The 24679-nt window shown below is 43.9% G+C and overlaps 1 protein-coding gene across 1 annotated transcript in view; it reads right to left on the bottom strand.

Moving 5' to 3' along the window:
• Positions 1-24679, bottom strand: part of LOC147709194 (uncharacterized) — a 575919-nt gene that overhangs the window by 92212 nt on the left and 459028 nt on the right. The window lies entirely within an intron of this gene.

The raw sequence follows: 24679 nt of genomic DNA, 5'->3' as shown, positions 1-24679 counted from the left end.
AGAGCTCCTGATTGATCCCGGAGGGGGCCCCCTCTAAGTACCGTGCAGGGAGGCCCCCTCTATTTTCGTTACGCCAGTGGCATGTATCCAAATAGACAGAGAGGGACTGAGGGGTGGAGGTTGCCCTTGCATGTAGGAAATCGCTAACAAGCTCTACATTCCAGGTCTAAGATTTGATAGGAGACTTGGGTTTCTGCTTTGTTGTATTGTTCCCATGATACACAGACATTTCTTTTAAAGCAATCAACCACGCACTTGTTTATAAAATTATAGCTTGCCCTAATTCTCAGGCCCACCTGCTGCAGGGCCTTAAAAACTTATGTCAGGTGGACCAGGTTCTCCTCACAGGTGAAACAGAATGCAGCTATATCATCCAGATAAGCTGCACTGACATTTTCCAACCCAGACAGGACTTCAACAACCTTTGGAAGGTTGCAGGGGCATTTTCCAAGCCAAAAGGTATCCCTTTGAATTGAAAGTAACCCTATATAGTGGAAAATGTTGACCTCTCAAGTGCACCTGGGTTGATCCTAAACTCTCGTTTGAGAGTCATGTGGACAAAGTGGTGGGGAAATGCTTTGGGGTTATGAAGACCCTAAATCGCACTCTGGACCTACTGCCACTGGAGGCCAGACGTATTATGATCCAAGCTCTGGTCACTTCTCGCATGGACTATGCGAATGTGCTGCTATTAGGTACTACGGAGAAGAACCTGAGGAGACTGCAAGTGCTGCAAAATACGGCGGCCCGGTTAGCCCTCAGACTCCCTAAAAGAACAGCATCCAAGCCTACTTTGGCTGCCCTTCATTGGCTGCCTGTAAAGAAAAGAATCCTTTTTAAAGCCCTCCTCTTTTGCTACAGGATAGCCTCTGCAGAAGCGCCAGGGTATTTGAAGGATCTGGCCATCCCCTATCTACCCCAAAGAGCACTTCGCTCGGCGGGTATGGGTCTCCTGACAGTTCCTCGTGTTAGAAAGGCCAGGATGGGAGGCCGCTCCTTTCGGGTGCTGGCTACCACCCAGTGGAACAGCCTTCCACTTGGGATCAGACTAGCCAACAATGAAACCATGTTCCGGAAACTCTTGAAAACACATCTGTTTGCCCTGTAGGGATAGATGCCCCTCCTCCTTTCTGACTCTTACTCCACAGCGCAGGGACACGCCGTGATGGCGTCACCAGGCGCTTTAGAAATTCCTTTATTATTATTATTAGGACAAGTTGCCAATAACCCACTGTCAAATCTAATGTACCTAGGTATTTTGGCTGCCCTCAACCTGTCAATGAGATCATCAACAGATTTCAAAGAGTATCTTAGGCAAGTAAATAAAGAATCAAAGTGAGGGCACAAAAAACAATACAGCTAGATGATTTTCCTGAAGCAAGAATAGGGAATTCTATTTAATCAATAATAAACAGTATCATGTTATATTCCAATTCAGAAATTAATAAAATTCACATGGGGCATTCATCAGACATACTCATACATACATGTATCCATTCCTCATCGTTCTTGTTATCAATATGTTATGTAAATACAATTTTTTTTGTAATCATCTATAATATTTGAAAATATTAATAATGCCAAATATTACGCATGTTTGTGGCCATGAGGCAAAATCCTGTGTTTCGGCTAGTTGCCTTCATGGGAAGCAACTCCATAGTCTAGACGTTCACTATTTGGGCAGGAGTAAAAAAGTGTTCCACATAATTCCAAAATATGTTTTTGTATCTTGTACACTGTGTAAAGAATTACGGTCGTGAGGTCGGTATCCTGTGTTATTTAGCCATCTTTCAAAATATACATTCCGAATCTAAATAGCCAAATGTGGCAAGTTCGATGGCTTATCTTATGTGGATATCATGATGTCCACACATTATCTTTATTGAAGAATTGTATAACCTTATGGTCACCCAAGTAGGCTGTCTTGTAGCTGACTATAGAGGGTCGGCTTCCACAGAGGCTCGAAGTGAGTAATGGACTCTGGCCGAGCCCCAGTCAGCGTCGAAATAAAGGTCATCAACTCCAGGAATGGGGTGAGCATCAGTCTTGGTGACTGCATTCAAACCTCTGTAGTCCACACAAAACCTAATTTATTTCTTTCTCCCATGGGAATTGGCTTGGGTATCAGAATTTAGCTTGACAGGTGACACAGGAGCTGCAAAACTCATTTATCTTGTCAGATGAAAGGGGGCAATAGAAGTAATTGACCAGCCTGTTTCAGGTCTTGGTCTGTCCCTAATGTCCAACTAAGGGATGTCATGAGTGAATGTGTGGAGGAACTCTCTATACTTCTGGGGGACCACTTCTTTTTAGGTTACCCCTGTTTTGGGGTCCCTGGCCTCAGTATAGACCTTGTGGAAACCATCAATCAATCAATCAATCAATCAATCAACGGAATTTGTATAGTGCGCTACTCACCCGTTAGGGTCTCAAGGCGCTGAGGGGGGGGACGCTACTGCTCGAACAGCCAGGTCTTGTATTGTTTCCTGAAGGAGAGATGGTCCAGGGTCAGCCGTAGGTGAGTGGGGAGGGAGTTCCATGTTTTGGCTGCCAGGTAGGAGAAGGATCTTCCTCCGACGGTGGATTTGCGGATTCGTGGGGCGGAGGCGAGGGCGAGGCTGGCGGAACGGAGTTGGCGGGTGGGAGGTGTAGAATGTGCGTCGGCTGTTGAGGTACTTCGCTCCCGTGTTGTGGAGAGCCTTATGTGCGTGAGTGAGGAGTCTGAACGTGATCCTCTTGCTGACGGGGAGCCAGTGCGGGTCTGACAGGTGGGCAGAGATGTGGCTGTGGCGAGGGATGTCCAGGATTAGTCGTGCTAAGGCGTTCTGAATGCGCTGGAGTCTTTTCTGTAGTTTGGCTGTGGTTCCAGCGTAGAGGGTGTTCCCGTAGTCCAGGTGGCTGGTGACGAGGGTCTGGGTGACCGTTTCCTGGTCTCGGTGGGGATCCATCGGAAGATCTTTCGGAGCATGCGCAGGGTGTTGAAGCAGGATGAGGAGACGGCGTTGACTTGCTTGGTCATCATGAGGGAGGAGTCCAGGATGAAGCCTAGGTTGCGTGCGTGATCCGTTGGCTTGGGTGCGGTTCCCAGGGCGGGGGCCCAACAGGAGTCGTCCCAGGCGGAGGGAGATGGTCTGAGGATGAGGACTTTCGTCTTGTCTGAGTTCAGTTTCAGCCGGCTAATTTTCATCCGTTCCGCGACGTCTTTCATTCCTTCCTGAAGGTTGGCTTTGGCGGGGTCGTTGGTGAGGGAGAGGATCAGCTGGGTGTCGTCGGCGTAGGGGATGATGTTGAGGTTGTGTTGGCGTGCGATGGCTGCGAGAGGGCTCATGTAGACGTAGAAGAGGGTGGGGCTGAGTGAGGATCCTTGCGGAACGCCGCAGATGACTTCGGTGGCCAGGGAGCGGAACGCGGGGAGGCGGACTCTCTGCGTTCTTCCGTCGAGGAATGAGATGATCCACTCCAGGGCCGCTCCTTGGATTCCAGTGTTGCTGAGGCGTTGCATCAGGGTGCGGTGGCATACGGTATCGAAGGCTGCTGAGAAGTCCAGGAGGATGAGGGCGGCAGATTCTCTGTTGTCGAGCAGGGACCTGATGTCGTTGGTGGCGGTGATGAGGGCGGACTCGGTGCTGTGGTTTGCTCAGAAGCCTGGACTGTGAGGGGTCGAGGGATCCGTTGGTCTCGAGGAAGGCGGAGAGTTGTCTGTTGACGGCCTTCTCGATGACTTTGGCTGGAAAGGGGAGGAGCGAGATGGGGCGGAAGTTCTTGAGGTCTGTGGGGTCCGCGGTGGGTTTCTTCAGGAGGGCGCTCAGCTCGGCATGTTTCCAACTCTCCGGGAAGGTGGCAGATGCGAAGGAGCTGTTGATGATGTTCCGGAGTTGGGGTGCGATGTTGGAGTCAGCTTTGTTAAAGATGTGGTGTGGGCAGGGGTCGGTAGGGGAGCCGGAGTGGATGGTGTTCATCAGGCGGGTGGTGTCCTCAGTGCTGACCGGGGTCCAGGTGCAGAGGGTGGTGGTGGGGGGCGTCGGTTCGGTGGTTGGGTCCGTGGTCTGTGCCCCGAAGCTGTTGTGTATGTCGGCGATCTTGCGGTGGAAGAATGTGCCAAGTGAGTCACAGAGGTCTTACAAGGGTGTGATGTCATTGTTGCAGGCGCTGGGGTTGGAGAGTTCTTTAACGATGCTGAAGAGTTCCTTGCTGTTGTGGGTGTTGTTGTCCAGTCTTTCTTTGAAAGTTGCCTTCTTGGTGGTGCGGATCAGCTGGTGGTGTTTGCGGGTGGCGTTCTTGAGGGCGGTCGTGTGTTCTGATGTCTGGTGGTGGCGCCAGGCTTTCTCGAGGGTGCAGCAGGTTTTCTTGGAGTTTTTGAGTTTGTTGGTAAACCACAAGGCTTTTCGGCTGCCCGGTCTGCTGGGAGGATTCTTCAGTGGTGCGAGTTCGTCGGCACAGTTAATGAGCCACTGTGTGAGGTTGCGGGTTGCTTCGTTGGGGTCCGTCGTGTTGGTGGGCGGGTTCTGGCTGAGGGCGGTGGTGAGTTGCTCAGTGGTGATCTTGCTCCAGCTTCTGCGGGGAACCTGTTGTGGATGGTGGTGGGTTGTGGTTCTCCTGAAGCTGAAGTGGATGCAGCTGTGGTCTGTCCAGTGTAGTCCGGTTGAGTGGCTGAAGGAGATGTGGTTGCTGGAGGAGAAGATAGGGTCGAGCGTGTGGCCGGCGTAGTGGGTGGGGGTGTTCACCAGTTGCTTGAGTCCAAGGTTGGCGAGGTTCTCCAGCAGGGTGGCGGTGTTGCAGTCCTTGTTGTTCTCCAGGTGGAAGTTGAGGTTCCCTAGGAGGATGAAGTCTGTGAAGGTGAGGGTGTGTGGACTGATGAAGTCGGCGATGGCTTCGCTGAATTGTGTGTCAGGTCCCGGGGCTCTGTAGATGAGGGTGCCTCTGAGGGTGGTCTTGGGGTCGGTGTGTATCTGGAAGTGTAGGTGCTCAGTGGCGGTGAGGGTGTCGTCGGAGTTGGTCGTGATGCGGATGGTGTTCTTATGGACGATGGCGATGCCCCTTCCAGTTTGGTTGACACGGTCCCTCCGGATGATCTTGTAGCCCTCCGGGATGGCTATGGCGATGTCGGGTGCTGAGGAGGCGTTCAACCATGTTTCAGTGAGGAAGGCGACGTCTGGACATGTTGAGTCGAGGAGGTTCCAGAGTTCGACGGCGTGCCTGTATACGGAGCGGGTGTTGAGCAGGATGCACTTGAGGTGGTTGTTGCTGGGGCTCGGCTTGGCGGGTGCGGTGCAGGTTTGGAGGCAGGTGAATTGGCAGGTTTGGTAGGTGAAGGGTCCATGGGTGCGTTTCGGGGGTGGCTCTGTAGCAGGCGGGGTTCCGAACGGCGTTGAGTGCAAGGAGGGTTGCGGCGTCGTAGGATCGTCGGGTGCGCTGGCATCTACGAGGACCAGGGGTTCTGGTGCTGGGCGCGGTCCAGGCACGGACGGGCACAGACGGGCTTGCCTTTGGCGTGCCTTCGGTGCACAATCGGCGCGCCCGCAGCGCTTGGCCGCTGCGCGTACGTGCGGTCCCCGCCATAAATGGCGAAGAGGGTGGGAGGAGCAACTGGGAGGCAGGAGCGGGGTGGCGCGTGGATGGGGGTTCAGAAGGAAAAAAAGGGGGCGGGCCGCAGGGGAGCAGCGGCAGGGAGCAGGGAGGGGGCACTGGCGGGAAGCGGTCACGAGGGGGCAAGGAGCGAGGAACACAAACAGGGGGCAAATCAGGGGGCACAAGCAGGAAGAAAACACGCACAGGGGACAACGGTCACAGGTCACAAGGCAAAAGACAAAAACCTATGCCACAGGGGCAGTGGCGATCGAGCGAGGCAGTCAGGAAGACTGGGCGCTCACAGGGGGAGCCGCGCGGCGGGTGGAGTGACCTTCACAGACCAGGGTCAGAAACCACTCACATCAGCCTTATCTTGCCTGTAGGCAGTCTGGGTTGGACGCTCAAGAGTGGGACAATCGCTTAGTCCCTGACATAGCTCTTCTCTTGGGTTCTACCAGCTCTTTACAACTCTGCCACATTGGAAAGTTCTTGCAGGGCTGGAGTCCCTCCTTCCGAGGCCAGATCCTCCCCATTAAGGTTGGTTTCCACCTGGAGCTTTTGAGCTGCTTGGTATGGTACACCAGACCCTTTGCCTTTTCTCTTGCTGTTGGAAGCTTTTTCCTTGTGTTGTAGTTTCTCACAATGGTACATTCCGCCCTCCCCCACCTGTGTATTTTGGTATGCTCCACTAGAGCCCACCTTAGAATGTTGGATCCTCTCGAGGTGAAGCTGGCTTTGGAGTGGAGGGTTGATGGTCAATAAAGTTGCTGCGAAGATTTCCTGTGTCATTCTTCTTTCTAATACCTTTGTTCCAAGGTCCAAGTGTCCATTGCTCCTATGATGTGCAGCCTATGCCCATGTCACAGCACAAATTCTACTCCAAGAGAGGTTCAGAATCTGAGAATGGACCTTAGAAGCTTACAGATCGCTTCCCTGTAGACACTCTACTGGAAGGGCAGGTGACACAAATACCTTCTTAGGACCAGTCACACCTCCCGATTCCAAGCTTACCATTGCCATGGGGTGGAGCTTGGCTCTCTTGGCTGTATAGGTCACCTAGGGTCTGATGTATCAAACCATTCTTTTGTCGCAAACGCTGCAAATCGCTAAAAAGTAGCGTTTGTGACAAAAATATAGGAAAATGGAATGTTTCAACTAAAAAGCCTTGCAATATTAAGGAATCGCAAATTTTGCGATTCCTTAAATGCTATGTATGAAGCATTTAAGTTTTGCAAATTTAGGCTAAGAAATCGCAAATTACCACCAACTTGTAGTTGGTGGTAATTTGCGAATTCTTTTACAAATGCAATTTTTGCCATTTATTAAGGTGCCATGTGACGCTCATACATGCTCTTAGGGCATGTATGTGCGCCATACGCGCACACATGTAAATTTCAGGGGTGCAGCAGGGTGTCCTAAAGACACCCTTGCACCCTTGAAATTATTCTCAATTTGCGATTAGCAAATTGCGAATCGCAAATTGAGAATAACTTCCCATTCATTCCTATGGGCCTCCTGGCCCATAGAAATGAATAGGAAATTATTCCTTAATTGCGATTATCAATTTGATAATCGTAATTAAGGAGTTTTAAGAAATCGCTAAAAAATTGCGAATTTCTAGATACATACCATTTTGCAATTCTCAAATAGCGATCCTCAAAAAATCACTATTTGAGAATCGCAAAAGGGTATCTTGATACATCTGGCCCTTAGTGAATTACACCAGGTAAGATCTGCTATGGGGAAACCAGTTTGTCCAACACCATGGTCACATTGGCTTGTGCATCCCTCAGAGCCTCAACTTCAGTCCTGTTGATCTTAGACATTTGCCTGTACTTCTCCATGCCAAGGTTGCAACTTCCACCCCACCCCACCCTCACCCCTGCATACACTTTTCCCATTTCTGCGCAAACTTACCCCCCAGACCTATACTAGCAATCCCCTTGGCCAGCCCTCCAGTGTCTGGCGTCTTTGTGCAGGCTGCTACTCCTGTGTTGTGTCCTGACTGCAAGCAGTCAAAACACAGCCCTACTTTTTTATGTACAAATGTTTTCCCTGATACCCCTCCCCATTATAAGTGTATTGGTCCTGGGACCTTCCTAGGTGTTAGGGGACCTCCTGAGGACTATTTTTGCTGTTTAATCTGGGGTCCCTTGGGAGGGGACCTGTCCTCCCTTCTTCTAATCTCTTCCCTGGAACGTCTTGGTCACCCAGTAGCGAATCCACTCACTCATCAGCTACCTCGTCCTGTTCTCTGGGACTAGACAGCTTAAAGTAAACTAGATGCTGGTGTAACTTCACTGAGAGGCAGTTGACCAACATGTGCTCCTTCATGAACAAATTGTACAGCCCCTCATAGGTACTTACCTTGTTGCTCTTTCTCTAGCCCTCTAGTACCTTGACAGATAGGTCCACAAAGTCAACCCAGGATTGGGTACCAACTTTCTTGATGTCCCTTAATTTATTCTGAAATGCTCAGGGGTGAGACTAAGGGACAATCCCCTTGGGTACTCTTGGGTTAAACCCACCATCCCTGGACACTGATTCTGCTCTCATCATGTGCCCATGTCTTCCTTGCCAATGCAAACGTATCTGCCTCTAAGGCTATATAAAGCAGCTTCATGAACAAATTGTACAGCCCCTCATAGGTACTTACCTTGTTGCTCTTTCTCTAGCCCTCTAGTACCTTGACAGATAGGTCCACAAAGTCAACCCAGGATTGGGTACTAACTTTCTTGATGTCCCTTAATTTATTCTGAAATGCTCAGGGATGAGACTAAGGGACAATCCCCTTGGGTACTCTTGGGTTAAACCCACCATCCCTGGACACTGATTCTGCTCTCATCATGTGCCCATGTCTTCCTTGCCAATGCAAACGTATCTGCCTCTAAGGCTATATAAAGCAGCTGTGCTTCAAGATCTCTTTCCCTAAGGGACAGATCTGGCTCACCTCTGCTGGATCCTCTTCCCCCACTAGCTCTAGATAAGGTCCTGGTTAATGCGTGTGTAGAGAGGAGTTCACCTTCCTCATCACTGAGGTCTAGGGGGTCTTCCTCCCCATGTCCTTCTATCTCCGGGGCATCCTCAATATCTCAAGCCTGATCCTCTAGTTGGGCCTCTGCCCAGGCCTTAAGGGCCTTTATCAGTACTGCCTTCCTTGAATTGGAGGGTGCTTGCTTCTAGCCCTACAATGGTCCCTAAGCTGTGCTACGTGGAGAGTGGGTAGGCTAGCTAGATCACGGTGCATGGTTTCCCTTAGTTTCGGGTCACAAAATCTTATGTAAAAATTGAGGTCAGAGTATGTTAGAAAAAATCAAAAAAGGAATCAATTCATATATGTCCAAATTGAAAATGAAAAAACAGTCATTGCACTAGATCAATTTAGAGGATTTGTAATTGTTCAACCTAGTAACTGGATAGTGCTACTAAACGCAAGTTATAGGTCTCACCACTGTGCGCTGAATGTAGGAAAGGAGGTTATTAGTAGGTCAGGTCATTTGCTAAGGGTGGGCCGAATTCGCAAAGTTTCACTCCACGGAATTCCGGTGAGTCACATAAATACTTTGTGAGATTCCGTGGAGATCCGTGAGCGGGCGGAATATGGCACATTGCGCTGCTCGCACTGATTTTCAGAGCCTGGAGCTTGTTTTGCGCTGTAAAATCAGCATAAACAGCACCACACAGCACACCAGAGGGTGATGTTTCTTTCTGCTACTTGAGTAGATTTTCTACTTGAGCAGCAGCTATCTCAACATGAACCGTTGTGACCTTCAGAGACCCCGAGTTGAAAAATCGTTATTGTTGGTGAGCCACATGGGAGAAAAAACTCTGCCATGCGGCGGTTGGTGGAGATTTGTGGTAACTCCGTGCTCTAAGCAGAGTAGGCAAGCAGAGCAGAATTTCTTTACCGTCTCCTAGTATTCACGCTCAGCTAGTAATAATAACACAATTACTAATAGGTCCAGTTAAGTCTCAGTAAATTAATCCTTGCCAACCCTTGGTAGCTTTGCAAATGAGCAGTCATGTTTAACAAAGGAAACAGGTATGTGTAAAGCATTTAGTACCACAAAGATAGTATATAAGTTGAAGGTGATGGAGCGAGGATGAAAACAAACATTTTTGTATACCCCTCGTGAAGTCATTTCCCTATAACAGCAATATGTACTAATTGTGTGGTTTTGAAAGTAACCAACATAGAATAGAATGCACACATAAATACACATGGGATACTAATTTTCTTATGTTGCGAATCATAATTTACTAATTAAGTGAAGTTGTTATATTAATCCTGTGCGCAAATGTCATAATCTAACCAAAATCTGTGTGTATATGCTTTTTGTATGTCTAACTGTGGCAGAAATTATGGAGAATGGTGAGTAAACCATGCTTATATGTGGCTAAACTGCTAGTAATAACTAACAGGGTTACCTTAGAATGGGGCGAGGTAAACATAAGGGCTATACTTCGAAAATTAACGTTTAATTGGATTTGTTTCTATAATTATTACCATTATGGCCCATGCGGCCTACAAAAAGATGGAGTGTTTCGAGACTCCGAGATTGTGATGATGTACGCATGCGCAACTATGCTCGAGAGAAGTGCAAGCAGCTTGTGCCTGTACAGCGTGGGTCAAGGTCAACGTGGCCTGGACATTTGAGCTAGTGCCAACAATTTGTATGTATGCATCGTGAGCATGGGAAAATTATCTGAAATAACAATTTAAGGGATACAAGTGGAAAGAACTCAAAGGACAATTGAGACTTTATATTTTTGATTTTAATGATGACTTGGCGGAAATATGGACAATAAGGAGATGAGGTTATGCTTATCCACCCCTTGATTCGACCAGTAAAAATGAATGAGGACCCTAAAAGTTTTGAATCTAAACATGCCTGGAGAATCAATATATTGATGACCTGTTGGTGGCATCAAGTACAAAAGATGCATGTGATTTAGACACCATTGTATTACTGAACCATTTGGCAGATGGAAGACATAAGGTGTCCCCATCGAAGCTACAGTTTTGTCAGACAGAAGTACAATACTTAGGTCACAAAATTGCTAAAGGAATCAGACAAGTCACCATGGAGAGAATCGGGATGATACAGGGAATGCAACCTCCAAAAACACAGAGACAAGTGAGAATGTTTCCAGGAATGGTAGGTTACTGTCGACAATGGATTAGTGGATTTTCACTAATAGCCAAACCATTGCAGAGGTTAACAAGAGCAGATGTAAAAGATCCCATAGTGTTGAATAAACTGAAATGGAAGCTTTTGAGCAACTAAAAACCAGTCTATGTGAAACACCAGCATTAGGAATGCCTTATTATGAAAAAGAGTTTGAATTATATTGCTGTGAACGAGAAGGATGTGCATTGTCAGTTCTAATTCAGAGACATGGAAAAATGAGAAAGCCAATTGCATATTTCTCAGCTGTTTTGGGTCCCGTTTTGAGAGCATTGCCAGGATGCTTAAAAGCAGTAGCTGCTACAAGTGTGAGTTTGGAACAAGGTGAAGTTATAGTGATAGGATTTCCTTTGAGGGTATATGTACCTCATTCAGTGGAGATTCTCCTAACTAGGGCAAAGACACAATTTCTTACTAATAACAGGATGGCAAAATATGAGAAAACAATTCTAGGTGCAGATAACGTGACAATTTCACTATGTGTGAATGTAAATCCATCTACACTGTTACCTGATGTTATGGATGTTGAGGTGAGAAATTAAGTTGATCATAAATGTTTGGATGTTCTTGAATACTGTACAAAACCAAGACCTGACAATAAAGATGAACCATTGCCTGAATCTGATTATGTAATGTTTGTTGCTGGTTCATGTCTGAGAACAGATGAGGGTATTCTGCGTGCTGCATATGCTGTATGCACTGTGGGGAATGTCCTGGAAGAATCTTTTCTAAAAAGAATTTGTTCTGCTCAGATAGCAGATTTGATTGCTTTAATTCAGGCATGTGAACTGGGAAAAGAGATAAGGGTCACCATAGTGCCTGACAGTCAATATGACTTTGGGGTTGTCCATGATTATGGTCAACTGTCGTCCCAAAGAGGTTACTTAACTTCTGCAGGATCCCCCATCAGAAATGCTGAATTTGTGAAAATGTTGATTGATGCAATCCAGTTACCCAATAAAATTGCTGTTGTAAAATGTGCAGCTCACAAAAAAGGAGATGACTATGTCACTGCACCATCAGGATTCAAGCAAGCCGGGCCGAAGACGGCTGAAATGCCAGAAACCGGTCCCCGGTAGCTTGTCTCCTTTCTGGTGAAGAATTGGCTTGGTAGTTTAGTCTGCCCTGTTCCCATGATGCACTGGGCCAGGGACAGACTGATTTGCATATAGCCATGTTCTGAGCTGGGATGGTGCAGTGAGATAAATAACGGTGATGGATCAAGCCCTGATCTTTGGACTGGGTAAGAGTGGTCTGCTTAATTCGGACACTCTGTTCATCACCACCCCCTTTTCTGAATCGTTTTCGGCCACTATAGGTGTGGCAGGGTATACTCAGACATGAGTCCCTTTCTCACTGCACCATCAGGATTCAAGCAAGCCGGGCCGAAGACGGCTGAAATGCCAGAAACCGGTCCCCGGTAGCTTGTCTCCTTTCTGGTGAAGAATTGGCTTGGTAGTTTAGTCTGCCCTGTTCCCATGATGCACTGGGCCAGGGACAGACTGATTTGCATATAGCCATGTTCTGAGCTGGGATGGTGCAGTGAGATAAATAACGGTGATGGATCAAGCCCTGATCTTTGGACTGGGTAAGAGTGGTCTGCTTAATTCGGACACTCTGTTCATCACCACCCCCTTTTCTGAATCGTTGTAAAATGTGCAGCTCACAAAAAAGGAGATGACTATGTCACTAGAGGTAATCGTTTCGTTGACTCAATTGCAAAATACTGTGCAAAAAATCTTGCATCTATAAATCGGGACAGAAAAGCTGAACATGTTTCAAATCCTTTAATGCTAACCACAGTAGTTGAGACTTGGCATGAAGTGAGACAAATGCAGGAAGAAGCAAGTGAGGAGGAGAAAGATGTCTGGTCAAAATCAGGATGTAGACAAAGGGAAGAGGATGAAATGTGGGTTTACAAAGATGAAAGACCAGTAATGCCTGATAACAAGATTTCAAATATGGCCGGAATGTACCTTGGTCAAGCAATATTGGTAGGGATGCCATGAACCCTATGTTCACACAGACATGGTATAATCCTAAATTCAGGATGATCGCTGAGAGCCTTTGTCAGTGATGTCTTGTTTGTCAACAGTTGAATCCAAGAAGAAAAACAGTTGTGAGTCTGGGAACCATAGGACGGGAGAGGGGCCCATTCACGCGAATGCAATTGGATTTTATTGAACTACCACCTTGTAATCGACTTCGATATGTACTTGTGATCATTTGCCAGTTTTTTCAGTGGGTGGAGGCCTTTCCTACAAGGAGGAATGATGGAGTGACTGTTGCAAAACTGTTGCTGCGAGAAATCATTCCATGCTACGGTTTCCCAGTAACCATTGAAACAGATCGTGGAACACATTTTCACAAAGAGTTAATGCAGATGATTTGTGAAGCACTGGATATTCGTCTGAAATTTCATTTTGCTTACATACCAGAGGCTTCTGGGGTAGTTGAGCAAGTAAATGGAACCATAAAAAACAGAATTGCAAAAATGTGTTTGGCCACTGGACCGAAATGGCCTGATGCTTTGCCACTTGTTCTGATGACCCTAAGGAGCATACCTGATGAAAAGACAGGACTAAGTCCACATGAAATTCTGATGTGAAGAGTGATGAGACAAGCATTTGTGCCAGTTGATAAACTATTGACTATTATTGATGATATCATACTGGATTACTGCAAAAACCTGTCTGACGCGGTAACTTCTGTGTTCCATCAGGAGGGAACTGAGGCAAATTCGAAAGAAAAACATCCAGCTCATGATCTAGTCCCTGGAGATTGGGTTCGGATAAAGGTACACAGGAGAAGAAATTGCTTAGTCCCTCGTTGGCAGAAGCCCAGACAAGTCATTTTAGTCGGCACAACTGCAGTTAAATTTGTTGGAGTGAAGAGATGGGTCCATTCAAGCCACACCATCCATGTGCCTGAGCCTGAAAATCCACAAGACGAAGGAGAAAGCACAACTGATTCAGATTCTGAGGGTGAACCAGAGAAAGATCCAAATACTGAAGCTCAACCTGTTCGTCGACATCTGGAAATATCAGATGCAAGTTCTGCGTTGGAAGGAGATAGTGAAGCTATTGAAGTACCAAATTCTGAAGATCAACCTGAAAGTCGAGATTTGGTAAGAACTGATACCAGTAAGGACACTGAGCAAAGTGAAGATAAAACTGGTAGTAAGGAAAATACTGAAGGGCAGTCTGAAAGCTCTGGAAGCAGGGACCGAAATCTCGAAACTGGTGAAAAGGAAACAACTCACGATGAGGATGAGCTTCCAAGTACAAGCTATGGAGGAGTTCCTAATAGAGTAAAAGAACTGACCAAAGAGAAAATAAGCTCAGAGAAAGAAACAGGCATTATAAAGTTCACCTTAAATGAAACTGTAGAGAGATCTGAAACTGAGTCTGATGACAGTGAAGATGAAACTCAAATGTGAAGAAGCTCAAGAAAAAGAGCTTGGAGAGTGGAACGTAACACTGTTGGACCTGAAACCAAGAGGGCTCGTAAAGGAGATAATTGGCCTAAAGAAACTGATGGTCTGAAAGCCAAACTGGTTAATAAAGTAAAAGTACCAGAAGATCAAGTAAACAAAATAACCAGTCAAAAGGAGTCGTTGGGTAAAAAGATAGAGATTGTTCAAAGGCCAAAAAGAGTGAGAAGATCCAATCAAAATTACAAGTCACCTGAATGGACGTATATGGTTTTGCCTCCAATAAGTGCAGTGCATAGCAGCCAAGAAAATTTGAATCACCAAAGTGAAGAAAAAGAAAGTGAGTGAACTGTAACTCAAAAGAAAGAAAAGAAGTACCAAAACTGGGAAACTGTGAAAGAGAAAAGAGGAAAGTAACAAGAATTTTGAAATTCTTTGGTGGTAAGGACACTCTAAGTGCAAAGAAAAGGTTTAAAGAGACAATATAAGGGCAGAAACGATTGTGGAAAGCGCAGTGAAAACAAAGTGGCTACTAATGATATAACAAAATTGAAATGTACAATTTTTAGAAAATGGTGTAGAATGTGGTTAATATGTACTGGAATATTAATGTTGGTATGGTTGATTTTAGCTATCATAATTCCTTTCAGGCCTGATTTTGAAAAGACAAAGGCAATTGAGAGTATGAAAGAAAAGACATATGAAACAAAAGGTGAGATGTTACATGTATATAGACCTGAAGCACATCAAGATAACTCGATTAGCGACTTTTCCCATAATTCATTTTCAAGATTATTGTCTGAATATGTGAGAACGATGGATGCAAGTGTTTGTTATGTGTGTGTAGAATTACCAGCATCTGTATCACAGGGTGTGACATACCGTCATCTTCCTTTAACATATGGAGTTACTTGTAGTGTATTAACTAGTTTGTTTTATAGAACAGGTAAATTAGAGTATTATTATTATAATTCTGATGATGTTTTTGCGAAACTGAAAATTTTAGCTGAATTGAATCAAATCAAACCTGCAAAACCTTTTTGGAGAATATTTTTTGGAAACACAAGAGTTGACCCATGATTAAGCGTTTAAGCATAATTTGACCTGTAAAATGAGAAATGAAGAAAAAGCCTTTTTGGATATGGTAGAAGAAAGGGGAAATCAGTATAAAAGAAGAGAAAAAGCAAAGCAAACTAAATCTACAATGTGGACATTTGAGGATGATAATATAGAAGAGCATAATGTGAATGTAGCCATAAATATAGATGCACCATTATTAGGGAAACTATGCATTCGGAGAGATAACACTTTGTATGATGATTATTTTGTGGGAACAATTCTATGTGAAGATACATACATTATAAAAGGGGGTTGGGGATTTAAAGGTGGTAATGACCCAGCCCTTCCAGGGATATACTTTCTTTGTGGGAACAAAGCTTATTATAGATTGCCCGATCACTGGTATGGGACATGTTATGTAGGTCTCGTCTTTCCTAAAATTTTCCACGTAGATAGAGGAACTAACGGAATTCATGAGATAGGTAAACCTTTAAGTCGTAAAAGAAGAGAAAGTGTGATAGAGATAATAGGTGATGTTTTTGGAGCACTGATACCAGCAGTGTGTATATCTATTAATGCAAACAGAATTCGGAAATTGTCAGCGATAGTAGATCGTTTGTCAACAGATACAGCAGGAGCATTTCTAATGGCAAACACTGAAATGGTTACTATGAGAGCTATGGTGATGCAAAATCGACTTGCTCTTGATATAATTTTGGCAAAAGAAGGATGAGCCTGTGGAATTTTGAAGGTACAACACTATTGGAACATACATTCCAGACAAAAGTCAAAACATTGAAAGATATGTTACAAATCTTACAGCGTTGCATAAGGAAATTGAACCACTAGAGGTTGACGGTGTTCTTGAGAAACTTGGTAGAAGTTGTTCAGCAGTTAGAAATTGGTTTTATGAAGTAGGTAGATCAATAATAGGGGAATGTACTAATTCCAGTAACAATAATAATAGTAGTATTTCTGATTTTAAGATTAAGTTGTAAACTTAGAAAGAGAAGAAATATTAAAAGGTCTATAAAGAAAGAATTTGAAGAAAGACAAGAAAGGGAACGTGAAAAAGGTGCTATTGAGATGGAAGAGTTCAAAGAGAAACTTTATCAAGATAGAAAGAAACTAGAAGAGACTAGAGTATAAATCATACTAATTGAAAGAATTTGAAACATGTTGAGATAAAATTTACAAAACTTTGGGTGTTATTTGGTGATAAATCACCAAAGGCGGGAGTTGATGGAGCGAGGATGAAAACAAAAGTTTTTGTATACCCCTCCTGAAGTAATTTCCCTATAACAGTAATATGTACTAATCGTGTGGTTTTGAAAGTAACCAACATAGAATAGAATGCACACACAAATACACATGGGATACTAATTTGCTTGTGTTGCGAATCAAAATTTACTAATTAAGTGAAGTTGTTATATTAATCCTGCGCGCAAATGTCATAATCTAACTAAAATCTTTTTGTATTTCTAATTGTGGCAGTAATGATGGAGAATGGTGAGTAAACCATGCTTATATGTGGCTAAACTGCTAGGTAATAACTAACAGGGTTACCTTAGAATGGGGGGAGGTAGAAACAGGGGCTATACTTTGAAAATTAATGTTTAATTGGTTTGTTTCTATAATAGTTCCCATTATGGCCCATGCAGCCTACAAAAAGATGAAGTGTTTCGAGACTCCGAGATTGTGATGATGTACGCATGCGCCACTGTGCTCGAGAGAAGTGCAAGCAGCCTGTGCCTGTACAGCGAGGGTCAAGGTCAACGTGGCCTGGACGTTCGAGCTAGTGCCAACAATTTGTATGTCCGCATCGTGAGCATGGGAAAATGATCTGAAATAACAATTTAAAGGACACAAGCAAAAAGAACTGTCAAAGGACAATTGAGACTTTATTTATTTGATTTTACGATGATTTGGAGGAAATATGGACAATGAGGAGGGGAAGTTATGCTCATCCACCCCTTGATTCGACTGATAAGAATGAATGAGGACCCTAAAAGTTTTGAATCTTAGATAGATAAGTTAGGGAAAAAGGGTATAAAAGAGGACGTTTGGAAGTAAGAAAAAGTCTTTCTTTCGATTTTATTTAGCGCCACGACATAATGTTGGATTGACAAACTTTTACTATGGTGTAAAGACTTTGGAATTTTTCTGGACTTTAACTTTTGAATGGGTGCGGAGTCCTGATGGGAGTTGAACATCAAGAAAGAATAGAGAGGTGGTTTTTGGGAACTGTTTTGTCCTTGTTCTGATGTCCGTGTCCTGAAATCTTGGTAATATATTTACAATTTATTTTCAGAACTGTTATGCTAATAAATATTAATGTTTGAATTTAACTTCTCTTTCTCTATAGGTCAATAAATGTTTAAATGATTATTAAAATAGAGTGAATAAAAGTAAGGTCATGCTAGAAGATTTAGTCTCTAAATAAAAATTAAACAAATGGAGAATTAAGCTGATCTTGTTGTCCATTAGTTACCTTTCACTAGCAGATCCATTGACAATAATGGTGGGGTGTTTTAATGTTTCTAGAAAATAAAACCATGGTAATATTGATAAATTGCAGATGTATATAGTGTATACATTATTAGTATGAAATAAGACACTCCGCTAAAATCCAGCAGCTCTCCCCTAAATCTTCACCAATCCTGGGAGCAGGGTGAATGTGTGTATACAGATGACTCGCGGTGTTATGGGCCCCACTGACGAGTAATATGTGAATAGCTCCTAGGGAGTATGGTGATGGTTTTGCAGGTTTTGTCTGGAGCCTCGCTGGATCAAAGGGCACAATAAATTAAATATTTGACACCAATTTATAACAATAGAGAATATTTCCATCTCTAAAATTGGCATTAAAATAACAAAAATCCAAAGTAGGTAACCGGAGATACGATTTTTGAAAGATTAAATCAAAAATTTTGCATTATAGCGCCAAAACGATTTAAGCGCCACTTTTGGCTATCTTGTCGTGCTGCACAGGGACAAAGTCAAAGTTTTAGACTAACAGCGATGGAGCGCAGGTCGTATATCCTGAGGCCTAAGTCCCAGTCAAAAGTTTACCTTCGTACAAAGGACTAGATGTACGAATGATTTCAGACTCGAACGTCGTTTGTAAATTGGTTAGCGACTGAAAATGTGGCATTTTGTAACATACGAACGCCATTCGCTAACCAAAAATAGCAATGCTACAGTCTGAAAATCTCAATTTTTTGCAACCGATATTTGAGAGTCGCAAATACAGACTCTGTATTTGCAACTCGCAAACCTCATACTCGAGGTTGTCACAATCAGCGACTGATCGCAAAAACGTCTGGTTGCACATGCAATTTTGCACTGATTCATTTTCAAGTGGTAACTGTGTGCATACTATAAAAGGTGGCTCAGTATCAGGCGTTGCATCAGGAGTTTCCACAATGGCGGTATTGAATGTGACTACTAGGAGGCTGCAACTACTGGCTGCTCAGCACAGGTGGAGGAGGAGGAAACAGGAGAGGATCTTCAGAACCAGGCTGATCATTTCCCAAGAGACAGAGGAGGAAATAAGTAGTGCAGTGGTGACCCCCTTGTATCCCTCTAGAGCAGAGGTCTTCAAACTTCTTGATGCCGAGACCCATCCTGATACTAACTTCTAGAAACTGGTACTCCTCATCATCGATAACCATAAATACCCCCAATTATAATGGAAAATCATTTTTACAGTGGAGAAATAATATTAAACTGTGTATTCTGTAAGATTTTTTAATGTCTTTCTGTGTCATGTAGCTACATATAAAGTAACAGGAACAGGTAGCTACATATAAAATAACAGGAAGCATAAATGAAAAATAAATATAAAAAGTTGTTACTCAGTGGGAAATACAACAAGTACACTATGAAAACTCTATTAGTTAATACTCTGCATAGGTCTGTGTGTAATCAGAGAAACAGAATTAAATCTAGGTTATTGCAGGGGCTTTTGTATTTTTAGTGCTATGAGGTCAGAGCCTGTGACAGAAAGCACTGTGAATATGTAAGACATTATTTAATACTTGAATTACACACAATATAAGATAGACTGCTACAAAATGCGCAAAAGGTTTTACTTAAAATGGTGCTTCCAAAATATAGATTTTAGTAATACCCAGACTGTACATAATGCAATTTTTTTACATAAGTGTCCCTTCGAATCTCTAGTAGTAGAGGTAGTAATCTCTATGTAAATACAATTAAAAGCCCGCACTTCACAACTCAAAGAGAAGACATCTTTCTCATCTCAATTACCGGTTCCCAAGTATCCTTTACATTTGCAGATCACCCCCTATATTTGCAGAGTAACTTTTGGTGCACATTTGTATTTCTTTCAGGTAAGCAGGGACACTCGCAGGAAGGCTTCTTCAGCTGTCTGCCCGGGTTTCACAGTATAGGACACTCACTAAATAACACTCCAGTTGAAGCATTCAAACTATTGGAATTAACCTTCCAAGGACAGTTTTCTTTTTACAAATAGTAGGGGAATGATTTTTCATAACTCAAAAAAAGTATGGGCATGCCGTGCCCCTCAAATCCTGACCAACATTTCGACCTCTGGGTAAAACCCAGCTGATAGTGTAACCTGTCTAGGGATGCCCGGTCTCACATCTCTTGTATTCCACCACAAGATGTGGTGCGCTTCAGTCTTCGTTAATATTGAACGAAAAATAAACTTGACATAGAGCTTGCTCAAACCACACAACTTACGAAACGTGCCCGCACTTGACATTCCTAGGCCCAGAGGATACCAAAGACTGACACCACCACCTCATTTTTTTGACTCACAAGTTACCTTAAGTGTCAACAAAAGCCTCAGGTCACACGTGGCCATGTAAGTCCACAAAAGTAATAATGCCTAAGTTACAGAAGTGGAGATGTCACCTGTGAGTGATTTATGGATGTGCAAGTGAAGTCCACGGGTGAATGCCCAAATTCATCATTTCCTTCTCCACAATTAGGTAATCATCCATAGTGCTAAATGTTTTTCGAACCCTATAAAATTCACCAAATGGAATGCTTCTGATAAGGAGGGGCTGGATGTGACCTGGTAACATGAAATATTGTATTTCCAGCAGTAGGCTTTTTAAAAACCATGGTTTCTAACCTATCTCCCCTCACCACCACTCTGACATCTAAAAAATTGATGGTTATTTTACTATGGCGTCAAACAAAATTCAAGCTCAGCATATTCTTATTCATGTCATCAATGAATAGTTTCACATCTGTTTCCGTGCCCTGCCACAGCACAAAAATAGCATTGATGAATCTCAGCCAAACTAGGACATTTCATGACCAGTGTTCCAATTCCGGCACTCTGAACATCCACTTCTCCGACTAGCGAAGATGTAAATTAGCATAACTGGGGGCGAAGCAGGCGCCCATCGCCGTTCCCTGCTCCTGTTGGAACAACTTGTTACCAAACATAAAAATGTTCCTAGTGAGGCACCATGCCATAATTTCAACCCACCTGTCATTGTGTGCTGAAAATCTCATTGGTCTTGTTTAATCAAAAAATACCTGGCAGCTCTCAGCCTATCCAAATGTTTCATACTTATGTAGAGAGTTGAGATGTCTAAAGTTACCAGTACCATATTAGCATCCCATCTTACATCATAAATATGTTTAAGAAAATCAGCCAAGTCTCTTATGTATGATGGGAGTGTTTTCACAATAGGATTGAGGAAAAAATCTATATATTTAGAAGTATTCTCGAACATGCTGTTACAGGAAGTAATAATCGGTCAGCCAGGTGCATTAAAAATGTCCTTATGAACCTTAGGTATCAGGTAGAATACGGGGGTTACTGGATTATCTTTCTTTATGAATTTATACTCATCCCGGCTCAATAAGTTTTGTTCTGTCCACTCGTTCAGTCTTTCAGAATAAAGAAGGATCACATTTTCATATTCTGTTTCTGTGATTCTTTTAAAACATTCAGTGCTGGTTAATTGCTTTAAAGCTTCTTTTTTGTAGAGGTCCCTCCCCCAAAGTTTAGGTATCTACACTTCAGCCTTAAGGGCCAGTGAATCTAGTGCTAAAGACATGGGAGATGTACAAATATTTCACACTGTCACAGGCAACTGTTGGAAGAAAAGAAAATTAATTAAAGGATTTTAGAATGGATTCCTTGTCCCATATGCTTGCAGACATGCCAAGATTCAAGGACACTGTTCATGGTCATGGAGAACACATGCGCTGGCTGTCCATGTGTGCTGACAGTAAGGCTGAAGAATGTGTGCCCCCTTCCTATGACTCCATGCACCCCCTGAGGGGGTCACGCTCCATAGATTGAAGACCTCTGCTCTAGAGAGTTGTCATTAGAAAGTGTACTGAAAGTGTACCAACTTTTTGTGGCAAACTTTCAGTGCGCCTCCTAAAAGTATGTTTTCCTTTGCCCCCAGGTCTGTCATACAGCATGGGTACAGAGACTCCCTCATTTGCATGGGGCCATCATCCCCAATGCAAATGAGGCAATGTCCTTTAATGATAGAGCTGGCGCTACACATGCTCCAGCGCTATCAGTATTATGGAGGGGGTCTCACAAGTGTTGGCGGCTCATTCTGTAATGCCAAAGTACCCAAGAAAACACAAAGCAGGCACAAAAAACCATTGTGCCCCCAGGGCACTTCTGTAATATGGACCAGGTGCCCACCCACACATCTTATATTACTCAGCATAGCTCCTTTTTAGGAGGGGCTTGTATTCCTAGTTTGGGAATAGAACTTGCAGCAGTTTACCATGGAAATGTATCTATTTGAGGCTTCATAAGATTTTCTTTTATTTGTTAATTATGCTGGTACCCAGTGCATGTGCTGTTAGCTTGCACACGGTGTTTCCCCTTGGCATGGAGGGCCTTGTTTTAACCCAACCTAAACACTGCTCATAGCTTACTCGCGCATTTGTAATAGAACCCCTCCTGTCAGCAGGGCAACAAGCAACATTTTTGTGAAAGCATTACTCTTCGTTCCCTCAGTATGTTCCTGGTTATTTATTTATTTATTTAATGGTTTTATAAAGCGCGTAGTAACTCGATGAGCATCCCAGCGCTGAGCTATTTCTCCTGAGGCTTCCGGCCATCTGACTGAAGTTATGTTTGGGGGAAAAGGAGGGTCTTTAAGGATTTCCTGAACCGAAGATGGTTTGATTCTGTCCTCAGACTTCGTGGTAAACAGTTCCAGTGTTTGGCCGTATGGACCGAAAAACGGCGGCCACCGGTTTTGGCTTTTTTAACTCTGGGAACTGAAATAAGATTTTCTCCATTGGACCAGAGGTCTCTTTTCACTTTGTAAGGGATTAAGATTTCTTTGAGAAGGGGGGGGCCGTTATTGTTGAGGGTCTTATGGGCCAGGTTCACTTAGCCAATTGTAGGATTCCATCAGATTTTTATTAAGTAGGGAATTTGTTACTAGACATTCCTATATTTATTCGTAACAACAATAAAACAAAACCTTTAGACTTTATTACAGTTATCTTATTTAAAAATACTTTTCCAAAGTGCTAGGTGTGGTCTTCTCACTCAAGGTCAGTGGTTGACATTCATTTTGGAGTTCATGTCTCTTGTACATAATCTATTTTTGTTGCCTGATCTTTTATTATTGTGCTGATTGTCAGAAAACCTTAGTCAGAAATATCATCTGACATAAATATTGTGTCCTTAATATTATTTATAAAAATATATAGTTGATGTAGATTTCTTTAATCAACTTCAATGGGGTTATATTTTTTGTAAAAGTCACATCAGTTTCTTGAGATGGTCATTTTCTGGCATGAGAGCACTCTTAGAGCAGGACCAGAGCAGTGAGGATGTAGTCAAATCCATTCTCTTCTAGAACGTGTAGGCAGGGAATATTGAGTTCGGAATATCAACAGGATAGAATATCATTACAAGAATATCGAGAGACAAAATATCGAAAGAAAAGTTTCTATACATTTTCTATACCTAACTCCATATTCACATACCTTGGTGATATATATTTCAAGGTACACAGATGTGGAGTTAAGAATAATAAATCATTACCTCCCTCTGTGCACTTACCTATCAACATTTTGTCCCTCAATATTGTAGTAACAATAGTCTGTCCATCGATTTTCAGGATTCAAAATTCCCTACTGCAATCCTCCTAAATGCCAAAGAGAGCTACTGGTGATATTGTTTTTCAGAATAAGGAAAACGACCTGATCATCCCTGTATTTGAAAATGATCCTAAAAATTATTTGAATGAAGCATAAACTGCCCTTATTTCAGCCACTGATTAGAGAGCCAGGATGGCTATGACTCTGGATGCTCTTGTTGCATCATACTTTGACCTGAATGCCCTCTGGCATCCAAGGTTGGCTAAATGGACTCCATCTCCCACTAGTGATGATTTTGTCAGCCTCTGCCTTCAATTCAATTGATAAATCTAGCAGAAATATGCTTTTAATCTCATAAACTTTCCTTTCTTTATCCATGATTCTTAATTCCCTACTTCTTGTCTTCTCCCCTACCTCCCAAAAATGCCAAAAATCACTGGGGCAGAGCAGTGAGACATGAAGGGCCGGTGAGCCCTAGGAGGCAGCACATACTACCATGCGGATAGCACAGGTGCTGGGAGAGGCCTATGGTCCCCTGCAGCCTCTGAAGCCTACTGAGTCAGCCTCTTCACCAGATGGATACTCGAGGCCTTCCTAAGTAAGGTGAACAGCCTCTGACCAGTCAGTGTGACAGGCTTGCTCTCCATCACCAGCTCCAGAGTGCAACGGTAGGAAGTAGGGTTGTGGATGAGAGGCCTGGGGGAGCAGCTGGGTGTTCCAGACCCAGCCTCAAGACACCGGACAGAGGGAAACAATGCCCATTGCATTTTATTGCAAACACAGGCGGAGAGCAATGAGACCCCATCACAGTGATCAGCCCCCCACTGGGAGCGGACACCCCTCGCACCTCAGTCTCAGCAGGATCCAGGGATTATGCTCTGGACCACTGTGACAAAGGGAGGGCTATCCTAGCCCCTCCTTAACACAGCGGGCCCCTGAGACTTCACAACACCCACATGCAGACACATGCTGCTCCAACCTGGGAAGAGGAGAACTTCACTTGCTGCTGCCTCTGGTTGTACCGGCTGCAGGGTCCATCCAATGGGAGGTGCTAGTTAACCCCCTCCACACTGGCCACACTGGGACCCACTGGGGAATCACAGACAACCTCCAATAAGCCTAACTCCCCACCTCACTCTGCACCCTCAGTACCCAACCAAAGGTGACCATTGAAGGACTCATCAAACCAGGCAGAGTACCATCACCTCATCATTCCGGAGCTGGGAACTCTTGAGGATTGCTGCAAAACCTGAGAAACTCAAAAAGATTGCCCCTCGTGACTGAGCTAGGCAGGGTCTGACCCGCCTTCATTTACTACTTGCAGCTGACTGACACA

Source organism: Lissotriton vulgaris, chromosome 6 (genome assembly GCF_964263255.1).
Source record: "Lissotriton vulgaris chromosome 6, aLisVul1.2, whole genome shotgun sequence".
Taxonomy (NCBI): Eukaryota; Metazoa; Chordata; class Amphibia; order Caudata; family Salamandridae; genus Lissotriton; species Lissotriton vulgaris.
Note: the sequence above shows the minus strand (reverse complement) of the source record. Positions and strands in the feature narration are given on the sequence as shown.